The sequence below is a fragment of the Nerophis lumbriciformis genome, linkage group LG05, assembly GCF_033978685.3.
Source record: "Nerophis lumbriciformis linkage group LG05, RoL_Nlum_v2.1, whole genome shotgun sequence".
In the NCBI taxonomy this organism is placed as follows: domain Eukaryota; kingdom Metazoa; phylum Chordata; class Actinopteri; order Syngnathiformes; family Syngnathidae; genus Nerophis; species Nerophis lumbriciformis.
This window is the reverse complement of record NC_084552.2, coordinates 52,792,262-52,818,566: the sequence shown is the minus strand read 5'-3', so window position 1 is coordinate 52,818,566 and position 26,305 is coordinate 52,792,262. Positions and strand designations below refer to the sequence as shown.

The window sequence follows — 26,305 nt, the reverse complement described above, 5'->3', positions numbered from 1 at the left end:
TCTGCGTTTTTGGGTCTGGCATTCTGCATCTTCCTTTTCACAATACCCCACAGATTTTCTATGGGGCTAAGGTCAGGGGAGTTGGCGGGCCAATTTAGAACAGAAATACCATGGTCCGTAAACCAGGCACGGGTAGATTTTGCGCTGTGTGCAGGCGCCAAGTCCTGTTGGAACTTGAAATCTCCATCTCCATAGAGCAGGTCAGCAGCAGGAAGCATGAAGTGCTCTAAAACTTGCTGGTAGACGGCTGCATTGACCCTGGATCTCAGGAAACAGAGTGGACCGACACCAGCAGATGACATGGCACCCCAAACCATCACTGATGGTGGAAACTTTACACTAGACTTCAGGCAACGTGGATCCTGTGCCTCTCCTGTCTTCCTCCAGACTCTGGGACCTCGATTTCCAAAGGAAATGCAAAATTTGCATGGTTGGGTGATGGTTTGGGGTGCCATGTCATCTGCTGGTGTCGGTCCACTCTGTTTCCTGAGATCCAGGGTCAACGCAGCCGTCTACCAGCAAGTTTTAGAGCACTTCATGCTTCCTGCTGCTGACCTGCTCTATGGAGATGGAGATTTCAAGTTCCAACAGGACTTGGCGCCTGCACACAGCGCAAAATCTACCCGTGCCTGGTTTACGGACCATGGTATTTCTGTTCTAAATTGGCCCGCCAACTCCCCTGACCTTAGCCCCATAGAAAATCTGTGGGGTATTGTGAAAAGGAAGATGCAGAATGCCAGACCCAAAAACGCAGAAGAGTTGAAGGCCACTATCAGAGCAACCTGGGCTCTCATAACACCTGAGCAGTGCCAGAAACTCATCGACTCCATGCCACGCCGCATTAACGCAGTAATTGAGGCAAAAGGAGCTCCAACCAAGTATTGAGTATTGTACATGCTCATATTTTTCATTTTCATACTTTTCAGTTGGCCAACATTTCTAAAAATCCCTTTTTTGTATTAGCCTTACACAATATTCTAATTTTGTGACACACGGAATTTTGGATTTTCATTTGTTGCCACTTCAAATCATCAAAATTAAATGAAATAAACAATTGAATGCATCAGTCTGTGTGCAATGAATAAATATAATGTACAAGTTACACCTTTTGAATGCAATTACTGAAATAAATCAAGTTTTTCAAAATATTCTAATTTACTGGCTTTTACCTGTATATATATATATATATATACATATATGAATGAAATACTCCAGTTGGTGAATTCTAGCTGTAAATATACTCCTCCACTCTTAACCACGCCCCCAACCACGCCCCCCGCCCCAACCACGCCCCGACCACGCCCCCACCCCCCACCTCCCGAAATCGGAGGTCTCAAGGTTGGCAAGTATGCTTGCACGTCATTTTCATTTATTGCAAATCGGTTTTCATCATTGAACATAATATTGGGCCGCAACTTAATCAGGAAAGAACCACTGCTCCAGACGATGGCAGAAAAGTTTCAAGGTTTTCCTTTTAAAATGAGCTTGTGTGTAAATAAAATTGACCTCGTCTTACCACATAAATGTACATTTGTATCAGTTTGTTGCATTTGAGCAAAACAGGTTGACCTTTGCGGCGCACCTGCCAACAACGAAGCCCTCATTAAAGGTTCATTAAGAGGCTATGGCTTGCCAGTAAATATCATCTAAAAGTTCCCCAGGTTATAAAGTTTTTGACTGACGAAGTCTGACAGACTGCTTTGCTATTCTGCGAAGCAATTAAGAAGACTCGCTTGACCCCGACCAATCGAGCCGGGAAGTCGATATCGGAGCTTCAGCCTCATTTGGCAAAGTGCGCAGACGGCGAGCTGCTTGGTAATGCCGGCTCATCCCGCCTGCTAACAGCTTCCAATTATAGGTGACTGGCAATGAGACCCCTTGGCTTTAGCCATGTTGGCTGCGATCGATCACGCTGGAAAACTGTGTAAAATAGGAGGAAAGTGAAATGACCTTGTCTCTCGGGAAGTCTTCGCCTGATTGACGGCGTGCGCGGCGTCGGAGAGACGCAGCTGCATAGCAATAGGATGAGACGGAACGCTTGATCAGTTCGTCTTTGGAGCATTCGGACATTTTTGGAGCCGACGTAGTTGATCAAAGGAATTGTGGGATTTGTGTAGGGTCTTTCATCTCATTCATTTCTGGGACGAGTTTTTGTGGGATTGATAGAAGAAAAAAAAACCTTACTTGTGAATCGCCATGGTGACGACGTAACGATATAAGTAATTGAGTTAGCATTATGCTAGCTAGTAAGTGTGGGTAAATCTAATCAATTTAGCAACTTTGTAACATTAACAAGCATATCAACTGGCATCTTGAAAGCAGAGGTGGGTAGAGTACCCAAAAATTGTACTTAAGTAAGCGTGACGTTACTTGAGATTAATATGACTAAAGTAAAAAGTAGTCATTAAAATAAATACCTGAGTCAATAATGCGTGAACAAGCTACTCAAGTATTGAGTAACTTGTCAGTAACTGCTGATTTTTTTCATAGCTATTTTTTAATGGTTCTTGGATGACAACCCTAGTCAGTGTGTGTGTGTGTGTGTGTGTGTGTGTGTGTGCGTGTGCGTGTGCGTGTGTTGTATTTCTACCCTTCTTGAGACATCAACATGGAAAAGTACCTTCCATACGAGGACCGGTGAACAAGTTAGGACCGAAATCATGGTCCCAATATGGAAAACCATTGCATCTAAAAGAGAGCCAAATACTAGAGTCCGTGAACATTGCTCCAAAGTCAGGATTTTTTGTTGATTTAATGTGCATAGAAAAGTAAACATTGACAGGTGCAAAGGAAGCAATATATGATAAAACAAGCTAAAGAAGGACTTCCTTATTCATCCCCGAAAAAACCCGCCAGCCGATTTTACGACTTCCGGTGCTGACTTAAGGCAACTTGCGTCCCATATGTGACCACAGGATGAACAAATACACTACGGTACTAAGACTATGGTGGCCATTAACAGTGAGCGTCTACAGCTGGGTTGCCCAAAGTGCGGCACAGGGGTCATCTGTGGTCCTTGACTTGTTTGTCATCGCCCTTAAGCACATTACAAAAAAACAAAAAATAGAGATCTCATTTGCACCACTGGTGGTGAAATCTATCAAAATTAGGGTGGTCCCAAAATGGAGGGGTTTTTCAAATTGACTGTGTGTCGGTTTTAAAAGTGTTCCCCCTTCTGGTCAACATACGAAATAACAAGTGTGTGTAGAAATTTGAAGTGATCCCCCTCTGGCTAACATATGTAATAACACGTGTGTGTAAGAAATCGAAATGCGCCCTCTTTTTAATATTTACACAGTATGTACGTATTATTAATGTTGTTAATACAAATCTTTATATATCTGGAAAGGGTGGTCCTAAAGAGGTAGGCATTTTTTGGAGGTCTCAAGAAGGTAACAAATACAAGGATGTGTGTGTGTGTGTGTGTGTGTGTGTGTGTGTGTGTGTGTGTGTGTGTGTGTGTGTGTAAAGCATAATAATCCTATACAATTTACTGCAGCATGTTTTCTCTAGTTGGATGTGGAATTCTTGTAGGCTGCAATGTCAACATTTCTACTGACACACATGACAGCACATGGTATTAATGTTCTTTTTGCTAGTTTGAAAGTCATCCTTGAATATATTTTTGTTGCCTTGTCTGACGTCACGTCGCTTTTTACGGTCAGTACGTTCCTATGTACTAAATTAGTCTGATTTGTCAAATAATTCAGTTTCTTCTTTTTTTCTCACCTACATATGAAGTTGTAGTTTCCATGCTCTAATGTCTGGTGCGACGGTTGAGCATACGCAGAGTGCCTCTCATGCACTATGCGGAGATTGTGGTCATTTCAGCTTGTTAGCTATGTGGTAATTTAAATTGGGTAGAAGAAGAGAATGTTATATATGTATATGTATATATGTTTAAATGACAGTTGTGGTTATTCAGATCATCAGACACGAACACAAAGATCGCTTTTTAGTCAACTGTTTTAGGTTTCTGCTTACCAGTTGTCTCAAATGTGCTGGTGTCATGTCACGCAAATAAAGTGTCTTCTTTGCCAACATTCTGACACTCATTAAACAAGTAGGTTTTTATTTTTCCGTATACTTTAAAGCCCCGCTTAATAACTTTCAGTTTCGGTTGATTTTAGCGGCACCAGTGGACCAAAGCGTTAGTGTTTTGCAAGAAGAAGACCACATTTCCCATGAGGACTAGCGCATATTGCGTCATATTGACAGGAAGTCCGCTGTAATGTTATATAAATAATAACAAAAAAATAATACTATGCTGATGTTAAAAGGGAACTGCACTTTTTTGGAAATTTTGCCCATCGTTCACAATCATTATTAAAAACATGGCAAAGGATGGATTTTTTTTTTTTTTTTAATACATTCTAACTTGTAAATAAACGTACGTAAAAATCCACTCACAGCAGAGCCAATGGGAGCTCCTCTATTTCGACCATAAAATCCTATATATTACCATTCAAAAAGAGCCAACAATACTCAATTTACATTTCATGATTTGAATATAAACCAAGTATTAGTGATATTGTTATTACAAGCGCTGACGCAGACAAACTATTTATAGCGGCGCTGTGATCACTTTCGTGTGACCCTATGTTTACATTATCGAGTGGTCTGCTGCTTCCTCGCTTCCTTGCTTCCTGTAAGTTTATAGTAGATCATAAATCCTGCATCTCACCTGGACAGAAGACGTCTGAGTAGGTATTCCGACAAGTTGGTACACTTAGACAGTGTTTTAGGACCCGAAAATGGCGAGGATGACACGAAAAGACGCTTGGTTCCCCATCCCTTTTTTTTTCAAATGTCACTAATGCTTACATTGGATTGAGGAAACAGAGTCATGTGACAGTGCCTGCCGGAAGAAGGCTCGCCGACAAATTAATGTCTTTGCAAGACTTAATTAATAGATTATAAATAATTTTGATATAGATAAATGAAGATCTATTTAATGGAGTAAAAGTAGCGTTTCTTTGTCACAAAAATACTCAAGTAAAAGTAAAAAGTATATTGCATTGTAACTACTCTGACAAGTACAATTTTTCCAAAAGGTTACTTAAGTAAATGAAATGGAGTAAATGTAACGTGCTACAACCCACTTTTGCTTAGAAGTTACATATGTTGTTAGTTGGTAACGACCGGCAGAGTTCGCAATTAGTTTAACCCTATCTAGTTTGATTATACTAACACATTTTAAATGCATCCTTTTGTCAACCATGTGGAATGTGATTGCACTCACATTTATCATCAACATGCATTTCAAAAGTAACACATTTGGCTACTCGGTAGCAAACGACAGAGGTTGCAATGAATCCAGACCTATCTAATTTTGTTATACTAACAATTATTAAATGCATAATTTTGTCAACCATGTGGAATGTGATTGCACTAATATTTATCATCAAAATACATTTTTAAGGTAGCACATTTTTCTAATGAGTAGCAACCAGCATATGTCGAAAATAATTCAGAACTATTTAAATTTATTATACTAATAATATTTAAATGCATCATTTTGTCAGCCACGTGAATGTGATTGCAGTTACATTTATCATCATCATGAGTCTCAAATGTAACACATTTGGCTACTCGGTAGCAAAAGACAGAGGTTGCAATTAATCCAGACCTGTTTAATTTTATTATACTAACAATTATTAAATGCATAATTTTGTCAAACATTCGGGATCTGGTTGTGCTAATATTTATCATCAAAATACGTTTGCAAAGTAACACATTTTACTAATCAGTAGAAACCAGCACAAGTCGAAAATAATTCAGACCTATCCACATACTTGCCAACCTTGAGACCTCCGATTTCGGGAGGTGGGGGTGGGGGCGTGGTCGGGGGTGGGGCGGGGCGTGGTTGGGGGCGTGGTAAAGAGGGGAGGAGTATATTGACAGCTAGTCACCAAGTCAAGTATTTCATACATGATATATATATATATATATATATATATATATATATATATATATATATATATATATATATATATATATATATATATATATATATATATATTAGAGATGCGCGGTTTGCGGGCACAACCGCGGAGTCCGCGGATTATCCGCGGATCGGGCAGATGAAATTTAAAAAAATTAGATTTTATCCGCGGGTCGGGTTGGGTCGGGCGGTTGAAATAAAAAAAAATTAGATTTTAAATAGATTCAGGCGGGTGGCAGTTAAACAAATTCGGAAATATATATACATAGTTAAATGTTGTTACCCACATACAAAAAACGAGCAGGCACCTGCTGCATATGCCACAACAGAAGAAAAAAAAAAAAGAGATGGACACTTTTACGGAGCGGAGAAGGGACGCCTCGCCGGGGTCCGGGACCGAGGCCCCTTCCCCCGAGAGGGCCCCACCGGGAGCCGTAGCTGAGGCGATCCGCGAGAAGGGCCCGACGCACGTCCAGGGTCACTACCGCGCCCACCGCACCGACACCCCGCCTCGTCCGCCTTCGCCGCGGCCGGCGTCACGCGCAGCAGGTAAGCAGCTTACCTGCCCGCCACCCCCGTGGCCGGGGGCTCGTAACAGGGGTCACTCCGCACGCTCCGCCCGCGCAGCTTACCTGCCCGCCACCCCTGTTGCCGGGGGCGCGTAACAGGGGTCACTCCGCGCGCAGTGCACTCACGAAAGGGGTGGGGCTCACCCTGGTTGATATAGACAGCAGGACGGTGGCCATGGAAGTCGGAACTTGCTAAGGAGTGTGTAACAACCCACCTGCCGAATCAACTAGCCCTGAAAATGGATGGCGCTGGAGCGTCGGGCCCATACCCGGCCGTCGCCGGCAGCGAGACGCGCTTGGAGGTGCGCTCAGCGCGGCTCCCATATGATTGCGCACTGGTGTGCGTCTGGGTCGTGACAGCGTGGCACGCGAATGTCTGTGCTGCATTGGATCAGTCTCTTTTCTTTATCAGGCAACAGCTTTATAACCTCACTAATGCTTTGCATCGTCTATATTAGATATATAACAACGGGCGGGTGCGGGCGGGTGCGGTTCTGATCAAATGTTACATCGGGTGGATGGCGGATGGTTGACGACTTTCTGATGCGGTTGCGGATGAAATAATTGCCTATCCGCGCATCTCTAATATATATATATATATATATATATATATATATATATATATATATATATATATATATATATAAATATAGATATCTACATCCTGAAAATATGCAAACAAAACTGTGTTTAGATAATTGATACTTCAAACTTGCATAAATAAATATTAAGGAATATAACATAACTTGGCTTCTGAGAGTTTCAAAATGTAATGAATAAAATGCTAAAGTTGTTGATAAACAAGCAATTATTTTTAATAATTAAATATGGTCATTTTAAATGAATTATTATGATAATTTAAAATCAATTATTTGAAATATGTTTATTTTAATGTATAATTCTATGGCCGGATGTAATAAGGAGTCACGAAAAAATACAAATAAAAATACAATTAATTTTGATGTTTTTAGCAAAATATAGTAAAAATGTATTTAGTTTTTTGTTTTTTTTAATTAATAAATATATTTATTTTTAGGTAAAATAAACATAATAATACAATTTATCTCTAGTCTGGATGATTTAGTTCTTGTCACCCTGTTGTCCTCCCATCATGAAAAAAGGCTGTCCTCACTCAGGTCCGCATGGAGCTGGAGGTGGCGTGGCTTCCAGCTCCGGCTGAAAATCGAGAGATTTTCGGGAGAATATTTGTCCCGGGAGTTTTTTGGGAGAGGCGCTGAATTTCGGGAGTCTCCCGGAAAATTCGGGAGGGTTGGCAAGTATGTATCCAGATATATTATCCTAACAATTTTTAAATGCATCATTTTCAACCACTTGGAATGTGATTGCACTATTATTTATCATCAAAATGTATTTTCAAGGTAACACAATTTACTAATCAGTAGCAACCAGCAGAAGTCGAAAATAATTTAGACCTGTCTAGTTTTTTTTATGCTAACACTTATTAAATGCATCATTTTGTCAACCTTGTGGACTGTGATTTATCATCGACATATAACAGTCGAGCTACATCTTAAAAGCAACGCATTTCACTAATTGGTAGAAACTAGCAGAGGTCGCAATTAATTCAGACCTATCTAGTTTTGTTATATTAATAATTATTGAATGCATACTTTTTTTTTTCAGGTGTACTGGAGAGGAGGCTACGCCGGATAGTCGAACCTCGGATTCAGGAGGAACAGTGTGGTTTTCGTCCTGGTCGTGGAACTGTGGACCAGCTCTATACTCTCGGCAGGGTCCTTGAGGGTGCATGGGAGTTTGCCCAACCAGTCTACATGTGCTTTGTGGACTTGGAGAAGGCATTCGACCGTGTCCCTCGGGAAGTCCTGTGGGGAGTGCTCAGAGAGTATGGGGTTTCGGACTGTCTGATTGTGGCGGTCCGCTCCCTGTATGATCAGTGTCAGAGCTTGGTTCGCATTGCCGGCAGTAAGTCGGACACGTTTCCGGTGAGGGTTGGACTCCGCCAAGGCTGCCCTTTGTCACCGATTCTGTTCATAACTTTTATGGACAGAATTTCTAGGCGCAGTCAAGGCGTTGAGGGGATCCGGTTTGGTGGCTGCAGGATTAGGTCTCTGCTTTTTGCAGATGATTTGGTCCTGATGGCTTCATCTGGCCAGGATCTTCAGCTCTCACTGGATCGGTTCGCAGCTGAGTGTGAAGCGACTGGGATGAGAATCAGCACCTCCAAGTCCGAGTCCATGGTTCTCGCCCGGAAAAGGGTGGAGTGCCATCTCCGGGTTGGGGAGGAGATCTTGCCCCAAGTGGAGGAGTTCAAGTACCTCGGAGTCTTGTTCACGAGTGAGGGAAGAGTGGATCGTGAGATCGACAGGCGGATCGGTGCGGCGTCTTCAGTAATGCGGACGCTGTATCGATCCGTTGTGGTGAAGAAGGAGCTGAGCCGGAAGGCAAAGCTCTCAATTTACCGGTCGATCTACGTTCCCATCCTCACCTATGGTCATGAGCTTTGGGTTATGACCGAAAGGACAAGATCACGGGTACAAGCGGCCGAAATGAGTTTCCTCCGCCGGGTGGCGGGGCTCTCCCTTAGAGATAGGGTGAGAAGCTCTGTCATCCGGGGGGAGCTCAAAGTAAAGCCGCTGCTCCTCCGCATCGAGAGGAGCCAGATGAGGTGGTTCGGGCATCTGGTCAGGATGCCACCCGAGCGCCTCCCTAAGGAGGTGTTTAGGGCATGTCCGACCGGTAGGAGGCCACGAGGAAGACCCAGGACACGTTGGGAAGACTATGTCTCCCGGCTGGCCTGGGAACGCCTCGGGATCCCCCGGGAGGAGCTGGACGAAGTGGCTGGGGAGAGGGAAGTCTGGGCTTCCCTGCTTAGGCTGCTGCCCCCGCGACCCGACCTCGGATAAGCGGAAGAAGATGGATGGATGGATGCATACTTTTTGTGAACCATGTGGAATGTGATTGTACCAACATTTTTCATGTTTCATGAAAAGGGGTAGGATTACAATAAGCTCTGCTTCTTCCTACTCCTTTTCGAACATGAATAGAGATACTGGATATTGTGACGTATCATGTTGTATGCATGCATGTTCCTAATAAACACAAACTCAACGATGGTTTTGCATCACATCTTCCGTAAAGTTTGCCGGCCTTCACGGTCGAGGCCAGTGTGGAAGGAACATTTGAAAATGTAAATGTAAACTGACCCGCCCTCATCCGACCTTCTCCGTGTCGACTGGTCATGTGACTTCCTCCCTTTTGCCCGGGTCATAATTACCGCAGCTTTGATGCAAATGTGGCTGGCTTGAACCGGCTCCCCGGACATCAGCGTCATTATATCAGGAAGTGGATACGAGGAGGAGAAGCAGACCTTTGGAGGTTTACTCTACTCCACCCCGTATTACGCCTCGGCGTGTTTGCCTCTAATTGATGCGTATGTGCGGAGACGCTGCGTTTAAAGGGCGCCTAAGCAGCTTGCTTCAGCCGACCTCCTGTGGATTTCCAAGCACCGCGGGCTTCATCGCTCTCAAACTACACTCGTGAGCTTTGAAGGGGGAGTCGGAACGTTACGGTGCGGAAAAAAGGCGCCGGCTTATGAGCGTGATATTATCATATCTTTCATGTGGGGTTTTGATGCCGGGCGAGGAAAAAAGGTGTGATGGATGTGTTTCATCACTCGGTCCGTCTGTTTGTTTGTGTCTGCAGAGGCCTGCAGGAGTGCGAATCCTTCCCGTGCTTTGTTTGTCTTCCGCTGACACGCCGCCGTCTCTGGACTGTGTCCTGTTCTTGTCAACCAACCGGCCGCATTCCGCCCGCGACCCAGATTGCGTCCTCCGCCCCCCCCCCCCTTCACGCTGGCATTTCTTCCAAATGTCGAATCGTTCACCTGGAAGGAGTTCTGTGCCCCTTCCGGGTAGCCACTCGGAGAAATGGAGCGCGACGTCCACTGGACAGTAACGCCGCGGGAAAAGGAAGCGTGTGACTCCATGCACTTACAGTATGTGTTTATCATCCCTGGGAATCTCATAAGCCTCCTTCCTGTGTGGCCCTGAAGGCACCTTCCATTCGGGACGGGTCTCGTGTTTACGCTCCTCATCTGGACCCTGTCCCGCCTTCGGTTTACAGCTACAAACTAGACGCAGTCGATAAATCGAGGCGGCCCGTCGCGTAAAAACCCTCGCCGCCGGGCGTTCGGAGGAACAGAAACATCTCTTCCATAAACATCTGAAAGACAATAACAGAGCAAAGATACTGGTACTGAACATTCCGCTAGTAATTAAAAGCCGGGGAGCCGACGTGATCGCTGGATGAGCTGCAAGGCTGAGGAACACCTGAGGCTTTTATTGCAGCGGCTGCTGCTCATTCACGAGCATCTCTGGAGAATTCCTCGCTATCTCTGCACGCTGCTGGCGCCCTGGCTACTGCAGATGCTTTTAATATTAACAACCACACAAAGGTAGCCTGAATAGAGCTCAAAAGTGTGGATCAGACACAAATAAGTAATCAATAATCCATACTTGCCAACCCTCCCGGATTTTCCGGGAGACTCCCGAAATTCAGCGCCTCTCCCGAAAACCTCCCGGAACAAATTTTCTCCCGAAAATCTCCCGAAATTCAGGCGGAGCTGGAGGCCACGCCCCCTCCAGGTTTATTGTTAGGCAGTTTCATTAAAGTCCTCCCAGCGCAGTTACAACACACAACATCAGCAGTCACGTTTTCGTCTACCGTAAAGCAGTTCGTCTGCCGTAAACAGCAATGTTGTGACACTCTTAAACAGGACAATACTGCCATCTACTGTACATGCATATGTGACATTAACATCTAGGGCTTTTAGAGAGTGCAGTGCACAACTGCGCACACAACAAGGAGACGAAGCAGAATGCGTCATCAGAGAGGGTGTTCAGCATGGTTGGAAAAATTGTGACAGAGAATAGAACAAGGATGGACAATTCAACCCACAACTCAACAATGAGTAGATGAGTGTTATGTGTGTGTATATGTGTAAATAAATGAACACTGAAATTCAAGTATTTATTTTATATATATATATATATATATATATATATATATATATATATATATATAGCTAGGATTCACTGAAAGTCAAGTATTATATATATATACATATATATATGTATATATATATATATATATATATATATATATATATATATATATATATATATATATTAAAATAAATATATATATATATATATAGCTAGAATTCACTGAAAGTCAAGTATTTCTTATATATACATACACATATATATATATATATATATATATATATATATATATATATATATATATGAAATACTTGACTTAGTGAATTCTAGCTGTAAATATACTCCTCCCCTCTTAACCACGCCCCCCCCGCCACCCACCACCCCCCACCTCCCGAAATCGGAGGTCTCAAGGTTGGCAAGTATGCAATAATCTGTTCATTAAACCACCAGAGAGGTGTCCATTTCTGAATAGGTGTCCACCTACTCAGTGGCCTTGTGATTAGAGCGTCCACCCTGAGATCGGTAGGTCGTGAGTTCAAACCCCGGCCGAGTCATACCAAAGACTATACAAATGGGACTCATTACCTCCCTGCTTGGCACTCAGCATCAAGGGTTGGAATTGGGGGTTGAATCACCAAAAATTATTCCCGGGTGAATGATTCAAATGCAGAGAATAATTTTCCCCCACCTAGTGTGTGTGTGACAATCATTGGTACTTTAACTTTAATTTAACAACATGTGGCTACCACAAAGTTCAACCATAATTAGGAATGGGCTCCAATGGAATTCTGTCAGGACTGCGGCATATCTATTCACATAAAGTCAAACCGTGCCAAATTTACCTTTGTTGCACATCCGGTTGCAGACTGGACTTCTGAGCAAAACAAGCGCTCATTTAGATTTGCCATAGACATGCTACTGATTAGCATTAGCAATTTTACATGGCAATTTCAACACCTCCAAGTTTGGAAATGAAAACTACAACTAAGGTGCACGTTACAATTAAACAGCTCTTCAATCAATCAATCAATCAATCAATCCATGTTTACTTATATAGCCCTAAATCACGAGTGTCTCAAAGGGCTGCACAAGCCACAAGGACGTCCTCGGCTCAGATCCTACATCAGGGCAAGAAAAAACTCAACCCAATGGGTTGGTCAATGAGAAACCTTGGAGAGGACCACAGATGTGGTAATGAGTACAATACTTAGGGCCTTAACTACTGAAGGTTTGAATGAATGAATGAATGTATTTATTCCGGCAGACAGACAAATATAGCAACACTTCATCACTCTTTGTAATTTGACAGACATGCAACGGCACCCACCGAAAAGGGATACGGGAAAAAAAGCAAGAATGCTTGTCCATGTTGCGCCGCTAATTTACTATCAACTTATATGTTGGTTATATATTTCGGTTATATAGTCCAAGTTTCAACAGCAGATTTGATGACAGTTTCAGAACAAGTATAGCATATGATAATGGATGATAATTAGAAGTCAGTATACATACACCAATATGGATATATTTTGTTTGATTCATTGATTTTTTATTTTATTTTAAATTTGTTTGGTTTCTTAGTCCACATGATGTCCAATTCATGTTTATTCTTGTGTTATTTTCTGCAGATTCATGGACCAATTTTTTCAAAATTTTCCGTGCATTAGAACAAGCAACGCAGACATTGCTGTGAGAAAGGAGGAGATCACACTACGTATTCGTCAACATATATGGGCTGTCAAATTAAACATATTAGACATATTGTATATTCAGCAATATAATTTTATAATTTTAGGGGAACTACTTTTTTGGGAATTGTGCCTATTGTTCACAATCATTATAAAATAGATGACGACAGATCTATTTTCAAACAAAGAAAACAATCTGAAGTTGTCTTTATTTTTAAGTTATCGTGCTGTGATTTTACCAGTCCAACCCACTTGGGAGTAGATTTTTCTCCATGAGGCCCCCGATCTAAAATGAGTTTGACACCCCTGGTCTAGACACTACTGCCATCTGATGTCTTGAAATTGCAACTGCATGCAAAATCTACATTATAATGCTTGCTAATGAGACTCAAAAGTGTAAACAAGCACGACATAACAACTGGACAGCACAGTTATCATTATTAGCTCTCTGTTAAATGCTAAATAGAAAATGGTCATTTATTATAAAGTTAAAGTTAAAGTTAAAGTGCCAATGATTGACACACACACACTAGGCATAATAATGTGTTAATTCCACGACTGTATATATCGGTTGATATCGGTATCGGTTGATATCGGTATCGGTAATTAAAGAGTTGGACAATATTGGATATAAAGCCATTATCGGACATCCCTATTTATGGGTAATGGTCAAATGCTATATAAGACATGCCAGCGTACAAATATCCTCAAAGTTGTATCATCATCAGAGAAACACTGTGGACAAGTAGTAAGGTGCCCTTTTCAAAGACGTTTTGCACGACGACTGTGTGAGAAATTTCAAGTCAAACTAATGGGGGGTTTAAATAACAGCACCAGCATGCGGTGCATGTTTGGACTCATATTGCGTGCGGTCATTTAGGAAGTTTGGATGCCCCGTGTCATGAAGTCTGTTGACCAAAAGATCCTCACATTGATTCCCGCGCTGTTTTGTTTTGCTACAAATGCAATTACACTGTTCGCCCAGGCAATCACCCTTGGAAAAGGAGAGTCCACGCCTCCTCCCCTCCTCTACCGCCCCGGCTTCACCAATCAATGGCGGTCGGTGCGGCGCTTTAGTGCTACTTCATATCGTGAAGCTCCGCAATCACTCAGCATCTTGATAAGGAGCTAAAAGGGCCTCGGCAGCCATTTGTCCCGCCATGCTATCAATGCAGCCCCCGTGTCCACGTGAGGACCTTTTGTCACGCATTAGGAGAACAAATGCAGCGCAGATTACATTAAGGGGGACACAAACGCATGTTAATGAGCACTGGCCAGTAAATAGCTGCATCATTCTTAAGGGTGCATCGTTCCCATAGATGGAAAAACGACTAAACGCTGGTCTCTACTGCAGTATCTTCAGAGATAAACATTCCCTTTAGCAGCGCCAACCATCCCCATGCTGCTTTTTGGCTGTTATGGCCATGTATGTAATCAATACATATGTACTCAGGCATGCACATGGACACCTATTTCCTATATGCCTCACGACACAAAATGCCCGTGGGTGCATAGTAGTTCAGTTTACGCCTTGTAATGCATTGAAGTGACACACATGACTACATTGTTGTGTTGCTGCACCTCTTTAAAGGCCTACTGAAATGCGATGTTCTTATTTAAACGGGGATAGCAGGTCCATTCTATGTGTCATACTTGATCATTTCGCGATATTGCCATATTTTTGCTGAAAGGATTTAGTAGAGAACATCGACGATAAAGTTTGCAACTTTTGGTCCCTGATAAAAAAAAGCCTTGCCTGTACCGGAAGTAGCAGATGAGTAGCGTGACGTCACAGGTTGTGGAGCTCCTCACATCCGCACATTGTTTACAATCATGGCCACCAGCAGCGAGAGTGATTCGGACCGATAAAGCGACGATTTCCCCACTAATTTGAGCGACGATGAAAGATTTGTGGATGAGGAAAGAGAGTGAAGGAGCGATTCAGATAGGGAAGATGCTGTGAGAGGCAGGTGGGACCTGATATTCAGCTGGGAATGACTAAAACAGTAAATAAACACTCTATTAGCCACAACACAACCAGGCTTATATTTAATATGCCACAAATGAATCCCGCATAACAAACACCTCCCCCCTCCCGTCCATATAACCCGCCAATACAACTCAAACACCTGCACAACACACTCAATCCCACAGCCCAAAGTACCGTTCACCTCCCCAAAGTTCATACAGCACATATATTTCCCCAAAGTCCCCAAAGTTACGTACGTGACATGCACATAGCGGCACGCACGTATGGGCAAGCGATCAAATGTTTGGAAGCCGCAGCTGCATGCGTACTCACGGTACCGTGTCTGCGTATCCAACTCAAAGTCCTCCTGGTAAGAGTCTCTGTTGTCCCAGTTCTCCACAGGCCAATGGTAAAGCTTGACTGTCATCTTCCGGGAATGTAAACAATGAAACACCGGCTGTGTTATCCGGCACAACAGTCAGGGGGCGCATTCTACGGCGGGGGTGCATTATCCGGCACAACACCTGTCGCAATACACCGCTTCTCACCTACAGCTTTCTTCTTTGCTGTCTCCATTGTTCATTGAACAAATTGCAAAAGATTCACCAACACAGATGTCCAGAATACTGTGGAATTTTGCGATGAAAACAGACAACTTAAAAGCTGGCCACCATGCTGTCCCAAAATGTCCTCTACAATCCGTGACGTCACGCGCAGACGTCATCATACCGAGACGTTTTCAGCAGCATATTTAGCGCAATATTTAAAATTGCACTTTAGTAAGCTAACCCGGCCGTATTGGCATGTGTTGCAATGTTAAGATTGCATCATTGATATATAAACTATCAGACTGCGTGGTCTGTAGTAGTGGGTTTCAGTAGGCCTTTAAGCTGATTGTGTACATATTAGTCACTACTTGTGTGGTCCATGTGAGTGTTTGTGTGTCCATGGCTTATGGAGTTTAGCTCCATTGTTGTTTATGTTGGTTCTGCAGAGAAGATTGTATTCTCGGGGCAATGAATCGATCACAACTGGACTGTTCAGATTGTCTTAGGAGACGTTTGGCCTCTCATCCGAGCAGGTTTCATCATGTCATGCTGGACGACCAGATAGGACAGCTCAAGTCTAACTAACTTCATGCTGAAAAACTACATAGGAAGGTTCTAGCCTCGCTAATTTATTATAAAAGACTACCCCAAAAAAAGCACAAGCGGTAGAAAATGGATGGATGGATGGATAGATATGACAGTTCCAGTCTAGCTATCTGCATGCTAAAATACTAGATAGGACAGCTCTAGACTAGCTAATTTCTTACGAAAGACTAAGTTCCAGTCTAGCCATCCTAATGCTGAAAGACTAGATAGGACAGCTCCAGTCTAGATATCTGCATGCTAAAATACTAGATAGGAAAGTTCTAGCCTCGCTAATTTATTATGAAAGACTAGATATCTAAATTCCAGTCTGGCTATCCTAATGCTGAAAGACTAGATATGACAGTTCCAGTCTAGCTATCTGCATGCTAAAATACTAGATAGGAAAGTTCTAGCCTCGCTAATTTATTATGAAAGACTAGATATCTAAGTTCCAGTCTGGCTATCCTAATGCTGAAAGACTAGATATGACAGTTCCTGTCTAGCTATCTGCATGCTAAAATACTAGATGGGACAGCTCTAGACTAGCTAATTTCTTACGAAAGACTAAATAGCTAAGTTCCAGTCTAGCCATCCTAATGCTGAAAGACTAGATAGGACAGTTACAGACTAGCTATCTGCATGCTAAAATACTAGATAGGACAGCTCTAGACTAGATAATTTCTTACGAAAGACTAAATAGCTAAGTTCCAGTCTAGCCATCTTAATGCTGAAAGACTAGATAGGAAAACTCCAGTCTAGCTTTTTGCATGCTAAAATACTAGATAGGACAGCTCTAGACTAGCTAATTTCTTACGAAAGACTAAATAGCTAAGTTCCTGTCTAGCTATCCTAATGCTGAAAGACTAGATATGACAGTTCCTGTCTAGCTATCTGCATGCTAAAATACTAGATAGGACAGCTCTAGACTAGCTAATTTCTTACGAAAGACTAAATAGCTAAGTTCCAGTCTAGCCATCCTAATGCTATAAGACTAGATAGGACAGTTACAGACTAGCTATCTGCATGCTAAAATACTAGATAGGACAGCTCTAGACTAGATAATTTCTTACGAAAGACTAAATAGCTAAGTTCCAGTCTAGCCATCCTAATGCTGAAAGACTAGATAGGAAAACTCCAGTCTAGCTTTTTGCATGCTAAAATACTAGATAGGACAGTACTAGACTAGTTAATGTCTTACGAAAGACTAGATAGCTAAGTTCCAGTCTAGCCATCCTAATGCTGAAAGACTAGAAAGGACAGCTCTAGTCTAGCTATCTTCATGCTAAAATACTAGATAGGACAGCTCTAGCCTAGCTAATTTCTTACAAAAGACTAGATAGCTTAGTTCTAGTCTAGCTATCCTGATGCTGAAAGACTAGATATGACAGTTCCAGTCTAGCTATCTGCATGCTAAAATACTAAATAGGACAGCTCTAGACTAGATAATTTCTTACGAAAGACTAAATAGCTAAGTTCCAGTCTAGCCATCTTAATGCTGAAAGACTAGATAGGAAAACTCCAGTCTAGCTTTTTGCATGCTAAAATACTAGATAGGACAGTACTAGACTAGTTAATGTCTTACGAAAGACTAGATACCTAAGTTCCAGTCTAGCCATCCTAATGCTGAAAGACTAGAAAGGACAGCTCTAGTCTAGCTATCTTCATGCTAAAATACTAGATAGGACAGCTCTAGCCTAGCTAATTTCTTATGAAAGACTAGATAGCTTAGTTCCAGTCTAGCTATCCTGATGCTGAAAGACTAGAAATGACAGTTCCAGTCTAGCTATCTGCATGCTGAAATACTAGATAGGAAAGTTCTAGCCTCGCTAATTTATTATGAAAGACGAGATAGCTAAGTTCCAGTCTAGCTATCCTAATGCTGAAAGACTAGATATGACAGCTCCAGTCTAGCTATCTTCATGCTAAAATACTAGATAGGACAGCTCTAGCCTAGCTAATTTCTTACGAAAGACTAGATAGCTTAGTTCCAGTCTAGCTATCCTAATGCTGAAAGACTAGATATGACAGTTCCAGTCTAGCTATCTGCATGCTGAAATACTAGATAGGAAAGTTCTAGCCTCGCTAATTTATTATGAAAGACGAGATAGCTAAGTTCCAGTCTAGCTATCCTAATGCTGAAAGACTAGATATGACAGCTCCAGTCTAGCTATCTTCATGCTAAAATACTAGATAGGACAGCTCTAGCCTAGCTAATTTATTACGAAAGACTAGATAGCTAAGTTCCAGTCTAGCTATCCTAATGCTGAAATACTAGATAGGACAGCTCCAGTCTAGCTATCTTCATGCTAAAATACTAGATAGGACAGCTCTAGCTTAGCTAATTTATTACGAAAGGCTAGATAGCTAAGTTCCAGTCTAGTCATCCTAATGCTGAAAGACTAGATAGGACAGTTACAGTCTAGCTATCTGCATGCTAAAATACTAGATAGGACAGCTCTAGACTAGATAATTTCTTACGAAAGACTAAATAGCTAAGTTCCAGTCTAGCCATCTTAATGCTGAAAGACTAGATAGGAAAACTCCAGTCTAGCTTTTTGCATGCTAAAATACTAGATAGGACAGTACTAGACTAGTTAATGTCTTACGAAAGACTAGATAGCTAAGTTCCAGTCTAGCCATCCTAATGCTGAAAGACTAGAAAGGACAGCTCTAGTCTAGCTATCTTCATGCTAAAATACTAGATAGGACAGCTCTAGCCTAGCTAATTTCTTATGAAAGACTAGATAGCTTAGTTCCAGTCTAGCTATCCTGATGCTGAAAGACTAGAAATGACAGTTCCAGTCTAGCTATCTGCATGCTGAAATACTAGATAGGAAAATTCTAGCCTCGCTAATTTATTATGAAAGACGAGATAGCTAAGTTCCAGTCTAGCTATCCTAATGCTGAAATACTAGATAGGACAGCTCCAGTCTAGCTATCTTCATGCTAAAATACTAGATAGGACAGCTCTAGCTTAGCTAATTTATTACGAAAGGCTAGATAGCTAAGTTCCAGTCTAGCCATCCTAATGCTGAAATACTAGATAGGACAGCTCCAGTCTAGCTATCTTCATACTAAAATACTAGATAGGACAGCTCTAGCTTAGCTAATTTATTACGAAAGGCTAGATAGATAAGTTCCAGTCTAGCCATCCTAATGCTGAAAGACTAAATAGGACAGCTCCAGTCTAGATATCTTCATGCTAAAATACTAGATAGGAAAGTTCTAGCCTCGCTAATTTATTATGAAAGACGAGATAGCTAAGTTCCAGTCTAGCTATCCTAATGCTGAAAGACTAGATATGACAGCTCCAGTCTAGCTATCTTCATGCTAAAATACTAGATAGGACAACTCTAGCCTAGCTAATTTATTATGAAAGACGAGATAGCTAAGTTCCAGTCTAGCTATCCTAATGCTGAAAGACTAGATATGACAGCTCCAGTCTAGCTATCTTCATGCTAAAATACTAGATAGGACAGCTCTAGCTTAGCTAATTTATTACGAAAGGCTAGATAGCTAAGTTCCAGTCTAGCCATCCTAATGCTGAAATACTAGATAGGACAGCTCCAGTCTAGCTATCTTCATACTAAAATACTAGATAGGACAGCTCTAGCTTAGCTAATTTATTACGAAAGGCTAGATAGCTAAGTTCCTGTCTAGCTATCCTAATGCTGAAAGACTAGATATGACAGCTCCAGTCTAGCTATCTTCATGCTAAAATACTAGATAGGACAGCTTTAGCCTAGATAATTCATTACAAAAGTATAGATAGCTAAGCTCCAGTCTAGCTACCTTTATGGTGAACGATTAGATAGGACAGCTCAAGTCTAGCTACTTAATGCTGGAAAACTAGATAGGGCAGCTCCAGTCTAGTCCTGTCTTCGGAAAGAGCCGGTAAATTAAAAACTAATAATCAGATGTGTTATGTTTGCTTTTTATTCTGCGAGATTGGCGTACATCAGTGTGACTTTGAGTGCCGCTGCAGTGAAGGTGACGCAGGGCATCAAAGAGCAATAAAGGCAGGCGGGGGTGACAAAGCTCACTAAGAGACACGTGCGTGTCAGTCGTCCCTTTGCACGTCTCCAACGCGTTGACACTCGGCACGTCGGCGTGTTTTGACAAATCGACAAAAGCCGAAGCGGGCGACGTGAGCCATCGAATAATCGACACTGTCCTATTTTCGACAAAAGTACGACGCCGTGAACATCCGTCGATGCGGATTTTCCGGCCTTTTAATCACACCCCCCATCTTTTTCCCCCCCTCCTCTACTTTGGGATTGCAAAGTGATGGATGCCGCATTCCTGCTGCCAAATGTGTCCGCTATTGAAACGTAATAACTCGGCAAACGTAGATGTTCACACGCCCGCGGGCAAATGGCGGCAGCAACAGATGACAAGTCGCCGTGATAAAAAAAAAAAAAAACACCGTGCTATCTTTGCAAATCATCCAAGATGAAGCTTTAGATGCTGCAAAGCCTGTTTAGCAAATAAACATCAAGTCAAAGTTGGGATTTGAACAGCCTCAAAACAAATGTTCTCGGCGGTCCTCAATTCAAATACCATAGAAACGTTCTCATTCGTCCAATTATTGTCAGGGCATTGAACCCATCACGGCGGGAATGTTCAGCTTGGCTTAGGAGACGTTTCCAGCTGTCCTATCTAGTCTTTGAGCATGAAAGTGACAAAGCCCGGAGAATCGATTCGATAACGTGTTTTACGTGATAATTATCCAAGTTGTGTTGATTTGATACCACCCCTAGCCACATTTTTTTCATGCGCAAATCAAGTCAGTGGATGCAGAAAAGAGCCTGGATCGCCTCCAGAACTGTTCACGCCGTAGCAGGGGGGGGGTAGAAAAGCCAAAGTGAAAGTGCACAGACACTCACAAAAACATGAACTGGACTGGAAATGAGCAGATGAGCCATTTACTGACCAATAAATAATGCATTTTTTTTTTTTAATTAAACATTTGTGAACAAAAACGCAACAATAAATCAGAGCTTTGTTGTTTTTCTTTCTGTTTTTTTGCGTCAAGCACAAGATCCAAGGCATCCAGGCAGTCCAAAAGCTGCTGTCGTTCTTTTGCGCCTTTTCGGCTGCGCGCTTTTACGCACGGAGGACGCACCACTGCACACCCAACGTGCGCATTATGTGTGTGTGTGCGTGCATGTGCGTGTGCGTGCGCCTCCAGTTGTGCTGCATTTGAAGGCAACCACTCTTGTTTTCCTTGAATGGAAGCTGGAGGAAGACGTGAGCAACAGCCTCCACGCACGGCTGCACCTCCACCCGTCACGCTCGTGGGCGACGAGATCATGCAGCAAAACAGCTCATCATTTAATTAGTCTCGATTTGAAAGGAAATGATCATTAATGAGACAAAGTTGACCTGGTAAAAACACACCAAAGTCCTCTGCAGTGGACGTTTTCCCCAACTATATGAGGAGTCGAGAATGTCCACTGCAGAGGACATTGTCACCTCTTCTTCCATGGGAATGCCATTATTTGGTCCCTGGAGAGTGTACGCGCAGCGGACTCCACGGGGGGGATGATTACAGGTGAGGACCACCAGGAGAGCGCAGGTCTCCTCTCAAGTGAGGATGAAGGCTTCTCTTACCTTCACTCACGCTGTCATGTCCTCCTCGCGGCGTCACGCTGCTGCTGCTGCTGCTGCTGGTGGTGGCTTCCTCCTCCTCCTCTGGTCCGCTCCATCGCGCCGTGCAGGCTGCATGCTTGTGGAGGCGAGCAGCGCCTTGCCTTGGCTGAGCACTAGAACGTGGAGGAGGAGGAGGAGGAGGAAGAGGAGAGAGAGAGAGTGAAGGAATAAAGAAGGAATGAGGGGAGGTAGCGATGACGCTCCGTATTTGCCACTTTCGTTATGACTGAGAGGACACTTCATTAGGTACACAATCTAATGAGATTCAATGCATTAATAATGTTGACTAGTTTGATTCATAGCATCATTTTCACGCATTCAAGGTAAAGTCCACATTCTTTATGCTCTGTCCGCCGACTTCAAGGCCATGGCTGTGTTCCGAATAGGGTTGCACGGTATACCGGTATAAGTATAGTACCGCCATACTAATGAATCATATTCGGTACTATACCGCCTCTAAAAAAGTACCGGTCCCCTACCCACCCCAACCGACGCCCCGTCGTGTCATTGCTGGTTTCACGAGCAGAGGAGCATGTTCGGCAGCGCACAATCACGGAGTACTTACGAGCAGACACAGTGTGCAGACAGAAAAGGGAGAACGGACGCATTTTGGCTTAAAGACTAAAGATGAAGGTGAAGTTGTAACACTGAAACACCCTCAGGAAGAGGTGCTTTAAAGGGGAACATTATCACAATTTCAGAAGGGTTAAAACCATTAAAAATCAGTTCCCAGTGGCTTATTTTATTTTTCGAAGTTTTTTTCAAAATTTTACCCATCCCGCAATATCCCTAAAAAAAGCTTCAAAGTGCCTGATTTTAACCATCGTTATATACACCCGTCCATTTTCCTGTGACGTCACATAGTGAAGCCAACTCAAACAAACATGGCGCATAGAACAGCGAGCTATAGCGACATTAGCTCGGATTCAGACTCGGATTTCAGCGGCTTAAGTGATTCAACAGATTACGCATGTATTGAAACGGATGGTTGTAGTGTGGAGGCAGGTAGCGAAAACGAAATTGAAGAAGAAACTGAAGCTATTGAGCCATATCGGTTTGAACCGTATGCAAGCGAAACCGACGAAAACGACACGACAGCCAGCGACACGGGAGAAAGCGAGGACGAATTCGGCGATCGCCTTCTAACCAACGATTGGTATGTGTTTGTTTGGCATTAAAGGAAACTAACAACTATGAACTAGGTTTACAGCATATGAAATACATTTGGCAACAACATGCACTTTGAGAGTGCAGACAGCCCAATTTTCATCAATTAATATATTCTGTAGACATACCCTCATCCGCGCTCTTTTCCTGAAAGCTGATCTGTCCAGTTTTGGAGTTGATGTCAGCAGGCCAGGGAAGCTAGGGTCGATATTCTTCTCTTGATCATTTTCGGTGGCATAAGGGACGGTGTGAGCCAAGACATCCAGGGGATTTAGCTCGCTCGTCTGCGGGAACAAACTGCCGCCATTGCTTGCCGTGCTAGTGAGGACCTTTGTCCCTGAATTGCTCACATACTCCGGCAGATTCAATGGGGGTCTGGCGGCAGATTTCTATGACTTTATTGTTGGAAATGCATCTGCTTTGAGTGTCGCAGGATATCCACACATTCTTGCCATCTCTGTCGTAGCATAGCTTTCGTCGGTAAAGTATGCGGAACAAACGTCCAATTTCTTGCCACTTTCGCATCTTTGGGCCACTGGTGCAACTTGAATCCGTCCCTGTTCGTGTTGTTACACCCTCCGACAACACACCGACGAGGCATGATGTCTCCAAGGTACGGAAAACAGTCGAAAAAACGGAAAATAACAGAGCTGATTTGACTCGATGTTTGAGAAAATGGCGGATTGCTTCCCGATGGGACGTGTTGCGTTTTGGACCAGTTGTTCCTCCCAGGGAATTCAAGTCACAAGTCGCTCCCAAGCTCTTTACGACACTTAAAGCTGAGTTGAAAAACCACCAGAGACAGAATAGGTATTTTGTAATATATTTGCAAAGCTTTGCAGATATACATTACAGAGACAGCATAGAACATTTGGCTCGCCCCGCTAAGATGGTCTGTCCCCCCGACCCCAAACCCTCTCCCCTCTTAAGTCGCAGGCAGTCATCTCTCTCTAGCCAAAACAAATGCTTATTATCGCTCTCTCTAACATTCCTCACTTCAAGGTTAAGCACACAGTTTCGCAGACAACCAAAAGACCACATTTGGAAGAAAAACACTAGCTGTTTTGTAATATGACAATGAAATCAAAAGAAGTAACATTTAAATTCGGATGTATGTAAACAGGCCCTAACCAATCTGGCGCCCTAGGCAAGATTTTAGGTGGCGTCCCCCCCACATCGGCAGTGAAGTGTATATACTCACAAGAACCCGAATAGCTTTGTCTTTGACCTTTTTTTTTTTACTTACAACTATACCTAATATATAAAGGGGTGGAAAAGTGACTATTACCTGCAGGGCAAACATTAGCTAACCAGAAGGCAATAACAATGTAAACAAAAAACACCTGCTTAAAAGATCTAATACAAGGAATGTAAGGTGGGAGTACTGTAATTACCTAACGTTACATTATTATTTTCCATAACAATTTAGCCCCCTCCACAATATTAACCCGACGTTAAAACAGAACTAGCTATTTATTGATTAGCAATTGCCGAATCATGTAGCATTAGCTTATTGCTAAAAAGCCAGGTTACTATCACATTCTGTAACAGACAAATCATTTCATGTAGACTAACGTTACCTACCTGCTACTTCTGTCTTTTCTCGTTTCTACTCCTCTTCTTTTCTCTTTTTTCTTCCCTGGGCACCTGACAGTTTTGGCCGTTTTGACATCTTGTGTTGATTTTTTGATGTGGTGACGTCCAAAAAGAGTCATGGTACGGGAAGGGAGGGGGCGCACCGTGCGGGGGGGGGGGGCGTAATGTTGTAACAAATAATATTTCTATTAAATAGGCTTTACTTTGCATTTTAATTAACGTGGGATTATTTTTTGTATTTAGAAATAATAGTACCAACTTTTTATTTTTTTTATTTTTTTCTCCAACATTTGTGGCACTTAGCATTTGCCTATACGGCCTATGCCACGGGCCGGCCCTGTATGTAAATATCTGCCTCCGACAGACGTCACGTTGTGACGTCATCGCTCCGAGAGCGATTTATTGGAAGGCGTTTAATTCGCCAAAATTCCCCCATTTAGAGTTCGGAAATCGGTTAAAAAAAAATATATGGTCTTTTTTCTGCAACATCAAGGTATATATTGACGCTTACATAGGTCTGGTGATAATGTTCCCCTTTAAGGCATGGCTCGGTCGCTAGTGTCACGTGGGGGTTGCAGCTTGCTGCGGTTCGTTCTCTCAATGCAAAAGACGGCTCCGGACGAAGGCATAAAGGTAGGCTTGGATTTATTAACATAAATCACTCAACTACCACAAACACAAACAACAAAAAAGGCAAGCGTACCTAAAACACATGGAGCTACTATTTAGCAAAAGCTATGGCATGGACAAGGAAACTTACTTGGTCAGAACGAGACATAAACAGAGTGACATAATCAGTGAAGCCAGGCCGACTGACTGGCAAAGGCAACTTAAATATTGCCTCTGATTAGTGCTCGGGAAGCAGGTGAGCGGGCGAGCACTAATCAGAGACAGGTGAACACAATAAGTCGCCATGGTGACGAAAGCAAACAAGGAAGCCTAAACGGGAACTAAAGAAGTCCAAAATTAACAGAACATAAGTAAACAAAACATGGATCATGACAGCTAGCAGCTAAAGTCCATCCGCAGTCTGCAGTGTTGTAGCTACTTCTAAATCACTAATCCTCGCCTCCATGGCGACAAATAATTTCTAACAAGTATCATCCCTGCAGGACGAGGAATAGACTGACAGAAGCGGAAGGAGATTTTTACAACAAAGTTCTAAAGCTTAGTGATATATTAGATGTATCAGATTGTAGGTGTTTTTTGTTTTTTTTTACCCTTGGCGTTCATATTTCGCTGTCTTTGTTGCATTTTGCTTGATTGTAAAATATGTTGATCGAGAGGGGGTGTGACGTTCATATGTTGTCAATATTCAGTGTTTTATCGTTCATAGTTGATATTGTTAATCCCACATTCTTCATTCACATTCGGCGTGGCGCAGTGGAAGAGTGGCCGTGCGTAACCCGAGGGTCCCTGGTTCAATCCCGACCTAGTACCAACCTCGTCATGTCCGTTGTGTCCTGAGCGAGACACTTCACCCTTGCTCCTGATGGGTGCTGGTTAGCACCTTGCATGGTAGCTCCCTCCATCAATGTGTGAATGTGTGTGTGAATGGGTAAATGTGGAAGTAGTGTCAAAGCGCTTTGAGTACCTTGAAGG

General features: G+C 42.8%; 1 protein-coding gene across 1 annotated transcript in view; it reads right to left on the bottom strand.

The window, feature by feature from the left end:
* The window catches only part of chrm2a (cholinergic receptor, muscarinic 2a), a 135,829-nt gene extending 110,329 nt beyond the window's left edge, over nt 1-25,500 (bottom strand). The window contains exons 1-2 of the mRNA XM_061959633.1: nt 25,464-25,500; nt 21,902-22,053 (exon numbers count right to left, since the gene is read on the bottom strand). The gene's annotated coding sequence lies outside the window, so the exon portion shown is untranslated. The remainder of the gene's footprint in view (nt 1-21,901; nt 22,054-25,463) is intronic.
* Nucleotides 25,501-26,305: the final 805 nt, after the last annotated feature.